The following is a 19,303-nucleotide window of genomic DNA, read 5'->3' as shown; positions in this document are numbered from 1 at the left end:
ATCGCGGGCTATTTTGAAACAGTTATGGTTGCACATTCAGGTACTTCTTTTGAAAGTCCTAAACAAGGTATAGCCAGCAGCAAGTTGTAGATGTTATAGGCCTAAATATAAGAAAACGTTTAGGGTTAAGATCAGGTGAACAATACATCGAATGAGCACGAAACTTCACATTTATGTTCAGAAAGGTGTCTTCTTAACATGATTTGAAAGGAATATAAAAATTCCAAAGGGAAGCTGGTGATTTAATTTGTAACTCGAGATCTACTTGTTCAATTTTTTAACCTTTTTACAGAGGGTATGATAGAGGTATTACTGGCAACTCTGCCAAATTACAGCTCAGTAGGCCACGTTTTTCACCTGATCTTACTGATTTGAATATTTTGTGCCATTCTTGAGCAGTGCTAAACTCAGCCACTGGCAATTAAGCGCACTGTGGCGATGGACCAATTTTGACTCGCACTTACAGAAAAACAAAATAAGTTATGTTGCTGTAATTTGCAAGATAGTTACAAAATATAATTGGCAGTAACTTCCCTAAATTTTACAGAAAAATATTGAAAAATAAAAGAATGAGATCAATTTAGAAATGTATGTGCAAGCAGTGCACAGTTGAGCTCCCTGCATGTCTATGGGAGTGTTCTAATCAAGTTGATGGTTCATTGGTCATCCCTACTATTAGGCTGTGGGAAAAAGTAATGTTGTTATTTTGAAATTCTCCAATACAAACTGGATCAGAGTAATTTGTATCGATTACCATGGGCTATTTCACGTCAAATCCACACTACCCCTGTGGAAGACTTGGCTAAAGTCTGCCACAGAGGGAGTATCAATTTTGAATAGAATAGACAATTGGGTAACTTCCATTTGAAATACTCAAGTTGTGGAAGATACAGGTTAAGCCATAATACATAGGAGTATGGGTTTCAAAATGGTTAACTCTGACCAATTACATTTCAAAAACATACTCCTCCTGTGAGAGATATTTCCAAAATCTTCCACAGGGGTTGTGTGGATTTTAAGGCTGGCATTTTCGGTCAAATTCAATACATTTTGAAATCATTAATAGACTATGACATGCATACAAATTATCAATTTTCATATAAAAAATAACAAAATATCTTGAAATTTTTTTTTTTTTTTTTTTTTTAGGTCAACCATGAATGATCCTGGCATTTAGGTCTAGGTCCAGAGACACTACAAAACCGAAAATAAAAAACTTTAAAAAAAATATAAAAAAAATTTTTTTTTTTTTTTTTTTTGCAATTTGGTACCCGGTTACCCGCCCGAAAATTGCGGCGGGTACCCGGGTACAAAATTACCCGAAAATGCCAGGCCTAGTGGATTTCAACTGAAATAGCCATGGATGAGTCTGACACATCAAAATTCAACACCAGATTTAAATTTGTAGATACATTTTGTAACATAGATGGATATTTCAAGAGTATCCATCCAATGTTGTATTTGGAAGGGCCAGGCTTTTTAATAAAATCAAAATCGATGGGTACCAATCATTTTGATACAGCTTGTATTAAATTGACCAGGGTGGCTTGGCTTCAAAACTGGTCCGCCAGCATCCTGACAGAACCGTGATCTGAACAGGCCCAGAAATGCAGCAAGAATCCCTTTTCGTAGAGATTCTTTTAAACTGATTTGGGAGAATCTAGAGATTTTTCGTAGATTTTTTTTTGAGCCTGTACACTAAATGGGAAAGAATCTAAAGATTAATTTAAAATGGCTATTCCAGTTGAAATACACACTACCCCTGAGGAAGATTTTGGAAATATTTTCCACCGATACCTATTACCTTTTGAAAGGTATTTGGGCAAACCCGTACTCCCCCTGTAATATGGTTGTACCTATATCTTCCACAACTGGGGTGAGTATTTCAAATGGAAGTTGCCCAAATGTTCATTATATATACTATTCAAAACTTGAACACCCCCTGTGGAAAACTTTAAACTGAATCTTACACAGGGGTAGTGTGGGTATTAAATGGAATAATGTTGTGTAAGGTGGACCAAAATTAGAAACCTGGTCCAGTTGCAGGTTCTAGAGCTCGGACAGCTAACCAGCGGTTGGGTTTGAAGCCATCCCTGAAGAGACGATGACATTTTTTGAAAATTACTCAAATCATGAAAGGAAAGACTAATGATTTCGCTAGCTAGACCCACAGGTTTTATAGTATATGAAGAGCTTTGTTGCGAAACCCCTTGCATTCACTTGCCCAATTTTGAGAGCACATCAAAAAAATGGGTGATATAAAGACTAGTGGTTTTCAACAAAAGCAGTTTATGGCGGGATGCTCATACTATCCAAGCATCCCGCCAAAAACTGCTTTTGTTGCAAACCCCCATATATCAGTGATTTTTTTCATGTGGTCTCAAAATTGGGCAAGTGGGTGTAAGGGGTTTTGGAACAAAGCTCTTCATGTGATGCAATTCAAGCAAAATCAGTCAGAACCATGCCTGCCAACCGTTCCGATTTAATCGGATTCTTTCTGATTTTTGTGACCTTTGACCTCAAAAATAGGATTTTTTGAAAATGCAAAAAAAAAAATGCATTGATCGTCAGCTTTTTATCCCAGCTACCACGGGCCAGCTACATCACTTTAAGTACATATCATTAGATTTAGAAAGTTTACTTTGAGGACTGTCAAACTCAAATATCAAAAAAAATTTAAAATATCAAATTTTAATAATTTGTCATCAAATTAGTATTATATCGAATTTTTTTTTTTTAATTATTTGATATCGGAAGGACTTTCCTCTATTCAGAATTCCAATTCCATTATATATCTGATGTGCTCTCATGGCCCACAAAAAATACTGTCCAACCGTTCATACCAGAGCCCTTAAAGTAGAATGCTGAACCCAATACAATAAAGTGTTAACATCTGTTGGCCTGATGATGCATCCCAGATAAGATGTGAAATACTACCACTTTTAAAACACAAAACCAGTTCAAAAACTCCTCAACAAAAGTTTTTCAAGCATCTATATCTCGGATTATTTGATATAGTCCATGCCCTAGCTAGAACCCGGCCTACACCGGATAGGGTAGAGATTTTGACACTTGATTTGGGTTATTGGACCTTTGAGGTTAAAGAATCACAGAGGTGCTTTTTTGTAAAGCGGCTCTTGGTCGAGAGTTCAAGATGCCGCCTTGGCCATTTTGAAAATTTTAAATTTTAGTTTTCACTCAATATTCATGTGTAATACATCATTCTATAGGTTTTTGCATACAAGGAATCAATTTCTGACATTATTTTTATGATTGAAGGTCAGTATAACATGTTTACATTCAAAATGGCACTTGAATGGTTGCCAAAAGATGGGGTTTTCATTAAAATGCATTTAGAATTCAATATTTTAACTTATTTGATGTTAAAAATAACCATGGGATGCTGATATTATGGTGACAACAAAGCATAAGTCGTCTATGTCATTTCTATCATCTCCTTGATATGTTTAAAAATCAAAATGGCCGCCAAAATAGTCTTTTTTTTCATTAAAATGTGTTACAGGAGTATTATAAAGTACCAGATTTACAATGAAATGGTGCCAAACATTGTGTTCTTTTGTATTCAAAGTATCCCTCTGGTAAAGGGGTAACAATATGACATCGGCATCAATTAATATTATCTCATATGGGCATGTAAACATTCAAAATGGCTGCAAAACATGATTTTTTCATTAAAATGGTATTTAAAACAGCATTTTAATAGATGTTGTGTTAAATATTTCCATGGAACGCTGATATAATGTTAAAGGGATATTTCTATCCCAATTTCTTCCTGCTCATGTGTATTTACATTCATAAAAGAATCTTAAATCCTAAATTTCATGCAAATCGGACATTCCGTTGGCGAATTATGGACTATAACATACCGTATATTTCAATGGTCCATAGGATTGTGTGTTATACTTTCGTTGGCGACAGAATAAAATTCAAAATCGAACATGATGGCCGGTTTCTCTGGAAAGGGAATATATTTGCAAGATTCCTCTTGCACATGATCATTATGCACCTAGTATATGTCCCGTTGGTATGAGCATGCCGGCAGAATCATTTTACGACAGAATGTTAACCATATGCCATGAAGCTGAAAAAATGACATCTCCTGTAAAAAACTGGTATCTTGAAAGTTGGTGTAACAGTCATTTAAAAGAATATAATATACTCTTTTAAATGACTGTTACACCAACTTTCAAGATATTATTTTGGTGGCCAAGTTGAATTTTAAACATGCCCAATTACCCATAAGTCCATGCTGTTTTCCTATTACTGCTATGCTATAATGATTATGTGGGAAAATACTCTCCTTTTATGGCACCATCCCTTGAAAACCAGATACCTAGTGTCGCTGTAACAGATTTTGATGAAAAAATAATATTTTGGTGGCCATTTTGGGAGTCACTTTTATTTCTTTGAACTTACCCATGGGATAATTTTGAATGACATATTTTACGTTACCCTTCTGCCACAAAGATATTTTTGGATCTCAAGAAAGCACTCATGTGGCACCATTTCCTTAAAAATCAGATAAATTACATGTTGTTGAGACATAATATTATCAATTTAAAACTACTTGCATGGTCATTTTGGAGAAAAAAGAAAGGAAAGAAAGCACTATTGTTGCACATAATACATTATGTAAATTGTAAGTTGCTGGAAGGTATGGGTCTTGCTTAAAATGCCATATAGTTGAAAGCTTTCCATCCTGTTTCTGTTTTATGGAATTTGATGGAAAACAAAAAATAGACTATGGGGCAGGTTGGCCCACTTGTGCTGGGGCAGGTTGCCCCCATTGTGTTTATGGGCAAGAGTTATGCATACTTTCTCCATTTTCACCCATTTTGTGTCAAATGAAGCAAAATACAATTTACACACCAACACTAGTCAGTTCCATGGATAAAATTGTTCAAAGGCGGAGTATAGTACAAAAAAATCTATATTGTTGTCCAATTTGAGCACTTTTTGACTGGAAATAGCAATATTTCAATATCATATTTCTTTATAATTGGGAATTTGTACATAAAAAGTAATTCATCACTCAGAATAGTTAATAATGAACAAAAAAGTCAATTACAATTGTTATCCACAGCCTTTCAGTTTTTCGTTATGGGTTTTATAAGATGATCGGTTAACGTTATTTCCTTGATTTTAGCCATTTCCTCAAGAATGACCCATGATGGCATAAAATGAATTTTATTTTTGATTATCTTGGAACTATGATAGGTGATATCTTACCGAGTTGTAACTTTAGAATGTTTTATTGGAAAGAAATATGGCAATAACACACGGTTGTGCATAGAGGGCCAACCTGCCCTGTTTGGTGGGCCAACCTGCCCCGGACTGGTTAATTTTCTTTTCGCTCTCTCCTACAACTACTATAACTTTTGTATAAGTCACAGAGCCATATAAATTTGTTAGCATTTACCTAGAGTAAACAGCTCTCAAGTATCAAATTGAGAGCCTCCTAACCCACAAACTGAGCTCTCCAGATAAGTGGGGAAAAAAGGGGGCCAACCCGCCCCGGTCTCCCTTACTAGGTGCATAATGATCATGTGCAAAAGGAATCTTGCAAATTTATCTTATAAATTTATAATTTATATCTAGAGAAACAGGCGAAATGTTCGATTTTGAATTTCATTCTGTCGACAACGAAAGTATCACACACAATCCTATGGACCATTGAAATATATGTTATAGCCCATAATTCGCCAACTGAATGTCCGATTTGCATGAAAATTTGGGTTTAGGTTTCTTTCATGAATGTAAAAACACATGAGCAGGAAGAAATTTGGATAGAAATACTCCTTTAACATTATATCAGCGTTCAATGAAAATATTTAACACAACATCTATTAAAATGCTGTTTTAAATATCATGAATGTTTACATGCCCATGAGATCATATTAATTGATGCTGATGTCATATTGTTACCCCTTTACCAGAGAGATACTTTGAATACAAAAGAACACAATGTTTGGCACCATTTCATTGTAAATCTGGTACTTCATAATACTCCTGTAACATTTTAATGAAAAAAGACGATTTTGGCAGCCATTTTGATTTTTAAACATATCCAGGAGATGATAGAAATGACATAGACAACTGACCATAATATCAGCAACCCATGGTTATTTTTAACATCAAATAAGTTAAAATATTGAATTCTAAATACATTTTAATGAAAACCCCATCTTTTGGCAACCATTTGGCGGCCATTTTGAATGTAAACATGTTATACTGACCTTCAATCATAAAAATAATGTCAGAAATTGATTCCTTGTATGCAAAAACCTATAGAATGATGTATTACACATGAATATTGAGTGAAAACTAAAATTTAAAATTTTCAAAATGGCCGCCGGCGGCCATCTTGGATTTCTCGAATTCGCAGCCGCTGTCGCAAAAGCACCTCTGTGATTCGTTAACCTCAAAGGTCCAATAACCCAAATCAAGTGTCAAAATCTCTACCCTATCCGGTGTAGGCGATGTTCATGTCAAAGGATAGTTATTTTATTCCCCTTTACAATAACACCACATCTGAAACAATTGCTTTTTCACGCCTGAATACAGTCTTGTGAATGTAGTGGGGTCTCAAACAGAATATGCCAAATTGACCATTATTCTGTGCAGAAATCTGCAATCCCATATATTCAATCTGGAACTAAATGTAATCCCACTTGATCCAATCCCATTTGATCCGGTCCCACTTGATCCAATCCCATTTGATCCGTTCCCACTTGATCCAATCCCATTTGATCCGTTCCCACTTGATCCAATCCCATTTGATCCGTTCCCACTTGATCCGTTCCCACTTGATCCAATCCCATTTGATCCATTCCCACTTGATCCAATCCCATTTGATCCGTTCCCACTTGATCCAATCCCATTTGATCCAATCCCATTTGATCCATTCCCATTTGATCCGTTCCCACTTGATCCAATCCCATTTGATCCGTTCCCACTTGATCCAATCCCATTTGATCCGTTCCCACTTGATCCAATCCCATTTGATCCGTTCCCACTTGATCCAATCCCATTTGATCCGTTCCCACTTGATCCAATCCCATTTGATCCGTTCCCACTTGATCCAATCCCATTTGATCCGTTCCCACTTGATCCAATCCCATTTGATCCGTTCCCACTTGATCCATTCCCACATGGTCCAGTTCCCACTTGGTCCAATCCCATTTGGTCCAATCCCATTTGGTCCAATCCCACTAGGGCCATGTCCCACTGGGGTCATATCTCACTTGGTCCATGTCCCACTAGGGCCATGGGCCATGTCCCACCAGGTCCATGTCAATTAGGGCCATGTCCCACTCGGTACATGTCCCACTATCCATGTCCCACTAGGTCCATGTCCCACTTGGTCCATGTCCCACTAGGACTATGTCCCACTAGGTCCATGTCCCACTAGGGTCATGTCCCACTAGGTCCATTTCCCACTAGGGCCAAGACCCACTTAGGCCATGTCCCATTCGGATCAATATACACAGGTGACAATTTAAAAGATGACAATATTGAGGAAGGAAAAAAAGGAGATAGGCCTAATGAAGAAAGAAGGAGGATAAGGCAGATGAAAGGGAGGAGAATAGACAGAGGAAGGGAAAGAGAAAGAAGCAGTAGGACAAAGGAAGTAGATAAGAGATTGGAAAAGGTACTGTTTGCCAACATAATGATGGAGACTAAGAATGGAAATGAATGATCCATTAAGGCTACATGCTCTTTTTGGTTGAAATTTTTGGCGGGAAATAATCCCGCCAAAACAAAGTAATCTTTTCCCACAACTAAAAACATTTAAAAAATATTTTTGTAGTGTGTTGTTGTCATACATACAAAACGTTTTAAAATGTTTCCATGACCTTTATATAACCCGACATTTAATGTTATTGAAACGTTTTTATCGAAACCAAACCCCAAAGTATAATATGCTGTAATAAAACGTTATTAAAACTGGGGAGGGAAGAGAAGATGAATCTCAGTGGCGAATTTAACTGTCAGCAGTTGCTGACTAGGCCCCCTTGCTATTTTTGCTTTCGGGACCCCTTTTTTTAATTATTTTTTTTCCTCGTCGTTTGACCCCACCTGGGGCGTTAATGAGTATCATCGTAAGAGTAAGAGCCGTGTTAATTAAGGTAAGTGACATGTATATACGCCAGATACTTTGTATTTTGCTGTAAAAAAAAAGTAATTTAGTCTTATTCCCACTTGATCCAATCCCATTTGATCCGGTCCCACTTGATCCAATCCCATTTGATCCGTTCCCACTTGATCCAATCCCATTTGATCCGTTCCCACTTGATCCAATCCCATTTGATCCGTTCCCACTTGATCCAATCCCATTTGATCCGTTCCCACTTGATCCGTTCCCACATGATCCATTCCCACTTGATCCGTTCCCACTTGATCCGTTCCCACTTGATCCAATCCCATTTGATCCATTCCCACTTGATCCAATCCCATTTGATCCATTCCCACTTGATCCAATCCCATTTGATCCGTTCCCATTTGATCCGTTCCCACTTGATCCAATCCCATTTGATCCGTTCCCACTTGATCCAATCCCATTTGATCCGTTCCCACTTGATCCAATCCCATTTGATCCGTTCCCACTTGATCCAATCAAATTTGATCCGTTCCCACTTGATCCAATCCCATTTGATCCGTTCCCACTTGATCCATTCCCACATGGTCCAGTTCCCACTTGGTCCAATCCCATTTGGTCCAATCCCATTTGGTCCAATCCCACTTGGTCCAATCCCACTAGGGCCATGTCCCACTGGGGTCATATCTCACTTGGTCCATGTCCCACTAGGGCCATGGGCCATGTCCCGCCAGGTCCATGTCAATTAGGGCCATGTCCCACTCGGTACATGTCCCACTATCCATGTCCCACTAGGTCCATGTCCCACTTGGTCCATGTCCCACTAGGACTATGTCCCACTAGGTCCATGTCCCACTAGGGTCATGTCCCACTAGGTCCATGTCCCACTAGGTCCATTTCCCACTAGGGCCAAGACCCACTTAGGCCATGTCCCATTCGGATCAATATACACAGGTGACAATTTAAAAGATGACAATATAGCTCAATATTGAGGAAGGAAAAAAAAAAGGAGATAGGCCTAATGAAGAAAGAAGGAGGATAAGGCAGATGAAAGGGAGGAGAATAGACAGAGGAAGGGAAATAGAAAGAAGCAGTAGGACAAAGGAAGTAGATAAGAGATTGGAGAAGGTACTGTTTGCCAACATAATGATGGAGACTAAGAATGGAAATGAATGATCCATTAAGGCTACATGCTCTTTTTGGTTGAAATTTTGGCGGGAAATAATCCGCCAAACATTAAAGTAATCTTTTCCCACAACTAAATATCATAGTCAGGAAATTAATGATGCATCTGGTAGCTTAGATCATAACTTTCATTATACTTAGTTGCAATTATCCCAGATAATTCTTGATTTGTTTTTACAGAGTCTTGAATTGTCGATGTTTTTGATCAAAAAACACCACTCGGTGTATTTTGAAACTCGAGGCATTAACTCTTCTCAAATTAGCCCCAAATCATAATTTATTATATGCACGTGTAGCAAACACCAATGGGGATAATTGGACGTTGTTTGCGGAGCCTAAATTTGGTTTGATTTAATTTCACAATAATTCTAAGGTGAGAATTTTGACCTGACATTTCCTTTTTGGACATACTGCAGTTACTGTCCGTTTTCCTATACACAATACACAGTGCTCTCACCATTGACGCATGACCTCTACAAATGATGTATGGTGGAAGAATGGACACTTGCCTAGTTAACATCACTGTGTGAAAAATAACCAGCCAATATTTAATATATTCTCCAAACTTCTAGCAAATATATTTCTCTAACATGACCTAAAATTACAGCTAGGTTAGATGTTCAGAAATGGTCGCACTTTTGTAAAATATGAGTGAGGGCGATGGCATAGCTAGCCAACTCCCCGTGTTAATTGAATGGAGATTTGACCGAAAATATTGGTATCGGACCGCTCACTTCTGAAGGATGCCACAAAAAACGGTAAAAGCTACATTTTAACTATTCTCTGGCAATCATCATGATGAGTTTCTTATATAGTATGCCGAAATTGGGTACTGTAGGTGATTGACAAAGGGTCGCACTTTTCTGATAAATAAGTGACATGTGAACATGAAATATCAGCGCCCATTCGCCACTTGCACGGTTCCGCCATTATGCACTATATGCGGGGAGAGCCTCGAACTGGCAGCATACATGAAAGGAAGAATTACGTAACCTTACTCAGAATGTTATATGACTGGTTCAATTCCCATTCATGTATGCTGCCAGTTCGAGGCTCTCCCCGCACATAGTGCGTAATGGCGAAACCGTGCAAGTGGCGAATAAACCCAAGTTAGTAGCTAGTTAGTGGAGGCCGTCACGGGACTGATTATTGATTATTGAAGTGCCTTATTATTTTGGTCAGAGCAGCCCATGATGCCCATCACCCAGGCGGAGCGTAATTAAAACAGGGGAGATAATAATTTCTCGCTTTTAAACATTTTAAATAAAAATCCCTTTAGGGACCGCTCATTATTAATGCGGGAGGGGGGCCGGGAGAATGTTGAACTTTGTGGGTGAAAAATACCTAACCCCCCTATTGCGATAAATCAATTTCACGTAACCCCCCTATTGAATCAAACAAAATCACATAACCCCACCCCCCCCCTCCCCCCCCGCTTGAAAATGCCCTTCAAGCAAACTTAAATATTAATTCAGTCACAGAGATTGGGATTTCAACATTGGGGGTGATGGGTGGATAACAATATCTTGAAGTCATAGGGAATCCAGCTCTTTTTGGCGACAAAATAAGTGTATCAAAAAACATCAAAGTATTCCAATATCTCTTTAAGGTTACACAAAGAGACGTATAAAAAACGTATAAAGTTGTTCTCTAAAACAGCGTTTTCTCAGTAATCAAATATCGCAGCGAGTGAAATGTTGGTGCATTGGATGTAGCTTAACATTTTTGTGTGTGTTATATACAAATTATTAGAATAAATTTGAAAATCCTTCGTTTAAAGCATTTTTACCCACCATGTTCACAAGATCAAAAACACGTTCCATGAGGTTTTTTTCAAATGTGCGCTCCGTATAAATCCACACCGAGCGATTGTTTTCTTCTTTTTACACAGCCGTGACGTTAGTCACGGCTGTGTCTTTTTTCTTACAGGTTCTTCTTTCTTTCTGTCAACCATTACATTTGCTCTAGCACTCACATGCTTACATCGATTTTGACCTAACTTGGTCACATTGATCATTGACCGTGCCCCTACATGTCACATGAAACTTGTGGGGTCAAAGGTCACGCAGGGGTCAAACACGTGATTTAAACTAAAAATGCATCTTCTCCCACAACTTAAGTATGACAGTGACGCCACTTGCACACATGAATTGGTATTACCCAGTGTCTATTTGGTGTACACAGATTTGGGGTCAAAGGTCATTAAGGGGTCACTTCCGGTATAAAACGAAATACCTTCAAAAAATTTTATTAGCTAAACAAAACATAAGACAGTAACGGTATGTTCACACATGAATTGTTCTTACCCACTTTATATGTGGTATTTTTTAAATTTGGGTCAAAGGTCATTAAGGGGTCACTTCCGGTATAAAACGAAATACCTTTAAAATGCATCTTCTCCCACAAATTACGTAGGACAGTGACGCCACTTGCACACATGAATTGTTATTACCCAGTGTCTATGTGGTGTACACAGATTTGAGGTCATTAAGGGGTCACTTCCGGTATAAAACGAAATACCTTCAAAAATTTCTATTAGCTAAACAAAACATAGGACAGTAACGGTATGTTCACACATGAATTGTGATTACCCAGTGTATATGTGATATTTTTTTATTTTGGGTCAACGGTCATTAAGTGGTCACTTCCGGTATAAAACGAAATACCTTTAAAATGCATCTTCACCCACAAATTACGTAGGACAGTGACGCCACTTGCACACATGCATTGTCATTACCCAGTGTCTACGTGGTGTACACAGATTTGGGGTCAAAGGTCATTAAAGGGTCACTTCCGGTATAAAACGAAATACCTTCAAAAATATTTTTTAGCTAAACAAAACATTGGACAGTAACGGTATGTTCACACATGAATTGTGGTTATCCAGGGTATCTCTGGTATTTTTTTTATTTGGGATTAAAGGTCATTTAGGGTCACTTCCGGTCTAAAACGAAATTCCTTCTAAATGCCTCTTCTGCCACAAATAACATGGTAAAGTGATGCCACATGCACACATACATTGACATTAGCCAATGTCTATGGGGTTTTCATATATTTTGGGGTCAAAGGTCATTAAGGGGTCACAACACGGCTGTGTTCGTGGTCTTAGACCACAGCTAAGTCTAGTTCGTATTGTATTACAAATCGATCAAAGAAATAATGTTGCCATGGGGAAGAACCAAATACAGTACCGATTAAATTTTAAAAGCCCGTTTTGGGGGCAAATTTTGGAGAATTTGCTTGAGAAAAAGCTGGTTTGTGAAATTATCGATATCTTGATAACGGGACGTTAATTTAGACATCTGAATACCTACATTATTTCTCAACATTCTGCCAATTGCTATTCCATTTGATTTTCACTCCAAATTGAAGCTAGTTTTGCAAAAAACGAGGTTTTCCTCCATCAGTTCGTTCAAAATTTCAGCGCCGACATGCGTGTTTATTCTAAGAGCCTAAATGCGGACGCGATTGTAATCATACGTAATTGCATCTAATTATAGTTATATCATCCGCTTTGAGAACAGTCAATTGCGTAAGTTGATCAATGGCCGAGTGGATAGAGCGTTGGACTGGGAATCTAATATGAACAATTTTTGTGGGTTCGAGTCTCCGTGTGGCTGAATTTTCTTTTTTTTTCTCTTTTCTCATTTTTACTTCCTTTCTTTCTCTTTTCTTTCTCCTTTCTTTTTTCATTTCTTTTTTTTTCATTTCTTTCTTTCTTTCTTTCTTTTCGTTCATTTTCTTTCTCTCTCTTTCTTTCTCTTTTCACTATTTCTTTTTATTCTTTCTTGCTCCTTTCTTTTTAGTTTTATTTGATTGATTCGCTGAGTGCAGTGAATCGTGATTGATTGTTTTTCACTTTATATAATTCAGAAATTTGTAGGCCTGCTAAGTCTGTCTTGTTGATTATCATCCCAAATTCGATTTACAAATAATTGCTTTTTGATATTGTTGTTGTTGCCTACCCTTACATTGTATAAATCAGGGGAATAGCAGCATTGATTTCATCAAAGATATCAAGGATATAAATTCAAAATCAACACATTTTTGACGAAGTGCCCCCAATAAATTTTAAAATTTATAAAATCCTTGTGAAAATTGCCGAAAACGGCTTGTGCCACCCCCCCCCCCGGCATCCGGGCACGAGCTAAGCCAAGTTTCATAGCCTTTTCATGTCTTGACCGTGGATCGATATTCTATTGTAAGTAGGCCTACGTCCCGGTACGCTTGTTCATTTTCTGCATGGCTGTTTCTGTTATGAACTTACGCCCCTCTGAAATCAAGCGCATGAAAAACTCTCGTCTAACCTTAAGGGAGGTGTTATGAGCGTGAACCTGGTTTGGATGCAGAGGGAGTGTGCCTGTAACAGACACAGCCACCAGAAAAGGACCAGCTCAGATCGCGCGCCAAATAAGTTTGCAGTCCAGAAATTTCATTTTTTCTCAGCCTTGCAAAAAATAGGCAGAGGTGGGAATCGAACCCGGGACCTCGGTGTTGTAAAACCTACTGCGTTACCACTGAGCCAACTGACAATCAGCTATGAGAAGTTTGATAGTAATCCTTGATATTGCTGAATAGAATAAATCAATACTGATAGGTCTATTTATCTAATGTAGGCCTATACGATGCTATTCAAATTGGCCTATAAACTAGGAATATAATGTGAAATGACTATCAATCGATCAATCAATCAAGTTGTCAAGTTATCAACAATCAATAATAAACCGACGTAGGCCTATCATGGAATATTACTAACTAGGCCTACTAACTAATATTCCAAATAAATAAAATAAATAAATAAGTCAGTAAATAAATAAATAGGCATAGGCCTAAATAAATAAATAAATACATAATGCAGAATGCAGTTAGTATTTTAGTTGCAAAATTCCAAACATTCTATTCACGCATTCTATTATAATTTTCTGCTATACACGCAAAGGACCTGTGCCTTTAATATGTCCGCGCCTAATCAATAATGAGTCTTTCACCATGCTCACACACCATGTTAAACTATTGTATCCCTGCAAGTATTATACTGACCAAGTCCTAACACCTCAATGAAATGGATGCTATAACGTACCCAATCAAGCGAACATATCAAGGTCATATCAGGGCGTTATACAAAGAGTGGTCAAAGGTCAACGTTTCCAAAGAAGTATAATAATAGATGTAGACACAAGCTTTCGTGCGGGAAACATAAATACATAGTCGTCAGTCGTGTGGTTTTTATGAGATTTGATACGGCGCTGAAGTCTATTGGCTGTCCCAAAATCAGTACCAGACCCGGTTTCCAGACGGCAATGTGTGTGTTGTTACAAGGAATGCAAACTCATTTTATCAATGAGTGAACCACATAGAGGATTTCGACATCTATCGTGAGCCAATCTGCATTCTGTTGCCTGCAAAAGCCGACGATCAGGTAAAAATTCTAAAAGCAGCGTGACTAGATATTTGCGTTAATTTCATGATACGTGTAAAACGCATTGAAAACGCCAAATTGCAGTCATAAAATATATAATATTAGTAAATCACGAAATCGAATGTTAACGTAGGTATGTGGAAAAGAACTGCAATAACAATAACAAACTATGTGCCCAAAGAGTTGTCTTTGGCATGTCGCTTTTTTGAAATATGACCAAAAATATCAAATTTTGGAAAAACGCCCCAAAATTTAAAACAAACACGAACCTTCCAAAATAAATATATATTAGCACTCGGCGGCCCAGTCACTACCTGCCGCTGTGATTTGGGGTAACTCATTGCTTCCCCTCTCCAGATACCGGAACTTCAAGGTCGCTCATACCCCAGCCCTTAAGTTATGACAAATTGTGTAAAATGTCTATCCTTTGTCGAAAATAATTTCTGTGTAGCATCATATCGAGAATCATTTACATAGGATTTTGGAGACAAAATGTGATAATTTTTGGAGATACAGAATGCTAGAACAAACAAAATTATATTTTTTCTGGAAAGTGTACAGCGTACGCTTGGTATTCCTACTGATTTCGATACTGAAATAATTCTTAAGATGATGTTTGAAGATTTATGTTGGCATTTCTAGAGTCTGTCATTATACTAGCAAACATGTAGGTTCATTTCGCAATGTACAAGACAAGCCAAGCGCAGTGTTGTAACTGTGCTTGGATTCGTACTAGGGTCTATTGATCAACGTATTATTCATGCTTGCTCAACTGAGGATAATTTGTAAACCAGCAACTCGCATGGTACAATAGAACAATAGACCCTTCAGTGCGTTGGGACTGCCCGTATCTCTGCCTAACATTGGTTACTAAGTATTTGCTACTCGGTTATTTGCTTTACTGAATCGATTTACTGGATTAATTTCCTGTTGACTGGGATTAATGCCACAAAGGTCGAATCGCCTTTGCCATGGACCGTGACTGCATCATGATTTCCAATTTAAATTCATTGATATGTGATATTTTGAATAAATAAAGAGTACCTTTCTGCAACACTTCCCGGTATCATTAAGCATCTGCTGATAACCAACATTTTAGCTGAAAGCAGTCCCTTCCTATCATTTTTGAACAAAATATGGTTCAAAAGTACGTAGGCCTACACTAGGAGTATATCCTGGCATAGCGAGGTAATGAAGATAGCTACCCGGGATAGCTATTTACGGTGGGGTATCTAATTGTAAGCTATTAGGGTAGGCCTATAGTATATCTATTAATCTTCCCCCAAGTGACAAGATGTATCAAGCAGGTGCATACATAAGGGCGGTAGGCCTATATTCAAACACTACTGTCTGGATCATTGAGTATCGATTGCGCACGTAGGGCCTATACATGCAACACGGATGTGTGTGGTCCTCCCCAGGTTTTGACATGAATTACAAATGACGTCGTGAATGACCCAGCGTTTTCATTTTATTATTACTAAATTAATCGTCGTTTATCACGAGTCCTAAGAGTCGTACCAGTTCAATTCATCAAAGTTAAATGAAAAACAAACAGACAAGTAGAGTCATATGTCTTTCTATGACCGTATTCCTACCAAAATCTGATTTTCAATACACTAGAAACGTGTTGATATGTATATCTTTGAAAATCGCCGAATGTTAACCACAGTCACCGTGGCACAGTAGGCATCTTTAGCATTCATAGTGCAATTGGCAGTGGTTCGAACCCTAGACCCTCCCTCGGGTCCATGGAAAACGACTGGTAATGTAGATTACATAGCATTAAAAATCAACCCAATACATGGACCCTCCCAGTCTGTAAGCAATTTGCCTTCCAGCTCCCACAAAATGCTGGGAGTTCACTTTTACGGATTTGGAGTCACGCAATCTTTCTATATACCACGTCCATGTTTTCACTACATTAACGTTTGTGTAAGCGACTAAACAACGATATTGTATCCGACCAATCAACGCAGCTTGGCAGCGCGGGGATATTTGAAAAGGCTTCCCTAGCTAAATAATGTGCAAACATTTGCAAACCGCACGCGATAATATACGCAACTAGATTTCGCGGTTCTCGGGTTGGGTGGTTCTTGTGACTAATTACTTTTGTAGCTGTGATGCTTACTTGGCTGTAATCTGGAAACCCATCGTTCGCCTCTTAGTCCTGCTACCACATATGAGCCCCCCCCAAATACCCCGAAATTAGTAGGCCCTATCATGATGTAGGCTGTTACAAAACATGATAAAGTAATAAAATCAATCGGGATAAATGTGAACGCAATTAGGCTGATATAACGGGTTACAGGTTAGGGTTTAACTATATACGGAATAAAATATTGCACCCCGGAAATAGTCATGTTCTGCTACTAATTCGCCACTTGCACGGTTCCGCCATTATGCACTATGTGCGGGGAGAGCCTCGAACTGGCAGCATACATGAACGGGAATTGAACCAGTCATATAACATTCTGTGTAAGGTTACGTAATTCTTCCTTTCATGTATGCTGCCAGTTCGAGGCTCTCCCCGCATATAGTGCATAATGGCGGAACCGTGCAAGTGGCGAATAGGCCTCTGCACGTGTGCCGTATTGAAATATGTGTTGAAAATTATAGGCCTATTGACTATTGATCCGATGAGATGCACCTGCATGATTTCCGATGCTCGCACTGCGCCCGTCGGTACTCCGCGCACTACGCGATAGCGCACCGCTCGCACGCGATACGCGCCGCGAGCACGCGTTAGCGAGCCACGCGCACGCGATAGCGCGCGGACAGAGGGACGGACGGACACGCCATAATTAGTATTAAGATAATGGACAATAGGCCTAAGTCCGAGTCGAGTGGTTGCCTTTTATTATTGCGCGTACCATGGGTCTATCAGACGCGTGCCACTTGAGCTCAATACCTCTCAGTTGTTGACAAGTGTCCCATCCGATCTTGCGTCACATCCCCCGCCATAGCCTTGTGCTACCATATCTGAATTGAAACTGGGGCGGGGCTTTCGTAATTGACATCGGAAACAACGTGCTTCGTTGAACGAATATTTGGAAGGGAGATCTCTAACAGATTGGACCAGTCTCGGAATCAGCGTTCAATGGACCAGTCTCGGAATCAGCGTTCAATGGACTTTCGCGTTCGCTTATAATACGAGTATATTTCTATATTGCTGCATGGTTGACTGTGGTGGGTGTAATTAGTGGCGTCGATTTGTGGATGAAGAGGAATGGGTTTTGGCATTGAAGAAAATAAGGGGGGGTTACAGGACTTTGGCATTTTTTCATAGGGCATTATGAAATTATTTATTGTTACATTATCCAGAGATGGACTCGAACCGAGACTGGGGGCCAGTAAATCAGCGTTCAATGGACTTTCGCGTTCACATATAATACGAGTATATTTCTATATTGCTGCATGGGTGACTGTGGTGGGTGTAATTAGTGGCGTCGATTTGTGGATGAAGAGGAATGGGTTTTTGGCATTGAAGAAAATAAGGGGGGTTACAGGACTTTGGCATTTTTTTCATAGGGCATTATAAAATTATTTATTGTTACATTATCCAGAGATGGACTCGAACCGAGACTGGGGGCCAGTCTATTCGAACCCCGGTGAAAATTTTAGCATTTTTTATTCTTTTTACTAATGCGCTGTGCCGTTTTTCAAACACGCCCCTGAATGAAACTGATGGCAGGGAGGTAAATAACATGTTAACTGGGTGGGCAAATGCCCACCCAGTAAATTATTTTGCCCACCCAGTAAATTCAACTTGCATTGCCCAAAAGTGCCCACCCAGTCAATTATTTTGCCCACAACAAATTGGGCACCATAATAATTATCATAAAACTAGTACCAATGTGCATATCTTGAAATCAACTTGCATTTTGAAAGTGATGTTGAATAATGAAAGTGATGTATCTTTTCTTAACATTTGCCAATTTATTCATTTACCGTGTTTACAACTTCGGAGTAGGAATAATTATCACACAGTACAAAATGGTATATAAGAAGCCAAAAATTAATATAATTTTGAGCAATTTCCACACAAAACCTGAAAAGATTCTTATCATGCTTATGAGCCCATAAATTTGAATATTCTTGAATAAGGTGTGTTTTTAATAGACTTGGAACATTATAATTATTTGAAACTTAGATCCAGATATACCGTACATTGTTCATTTCAAGTCTTTGAGCATGCACAAATAGGTAATAGCATTACGAAAATTTACTGAAATCAATCTAAATTTTAAATGTTGAAAGAATGCATGTTATTTTACATTATCATCTTTTTACACCTTTTGACTGTGATTCTACATCCGTCTTTATTATTATTTTGAGCAACATTGGGGCCTATATTATAAGAATTAAGAATGATCAAAATTGAACCCTGTCCATATATTGCCAAATTCCACGGTAGATTCATTTACCGCAGTGGGTGGAAAATACCGGGTAATACCAATATATCCCCAAAGATGCAACTTTGGGTACTCCAAAAACCCTAGACTTTGTGAAAATTTGGATAAAAAGTCACAAAAATAGGCTGAAGATAATTAAAAGTGTTGACATTTTGACTTAATAAA

This window comes from Amphiura filiformis, chromosome 2 (genome assembly GCF_039555335.1).
Source record: "Amphiura filiformis chromosome 2, Afil_fr2py, whole genome shotgun sequence".
Classification (NCBI taxonomy): Eukaryota; Metazoa; Echinodermata; class Ophiuroidea; order Amphilepidida; family Amphiuridae; genus Amphiura; species Amphiura filiformis.
This window is presented reverse-complemented; position numbering follows the sequence as displayed.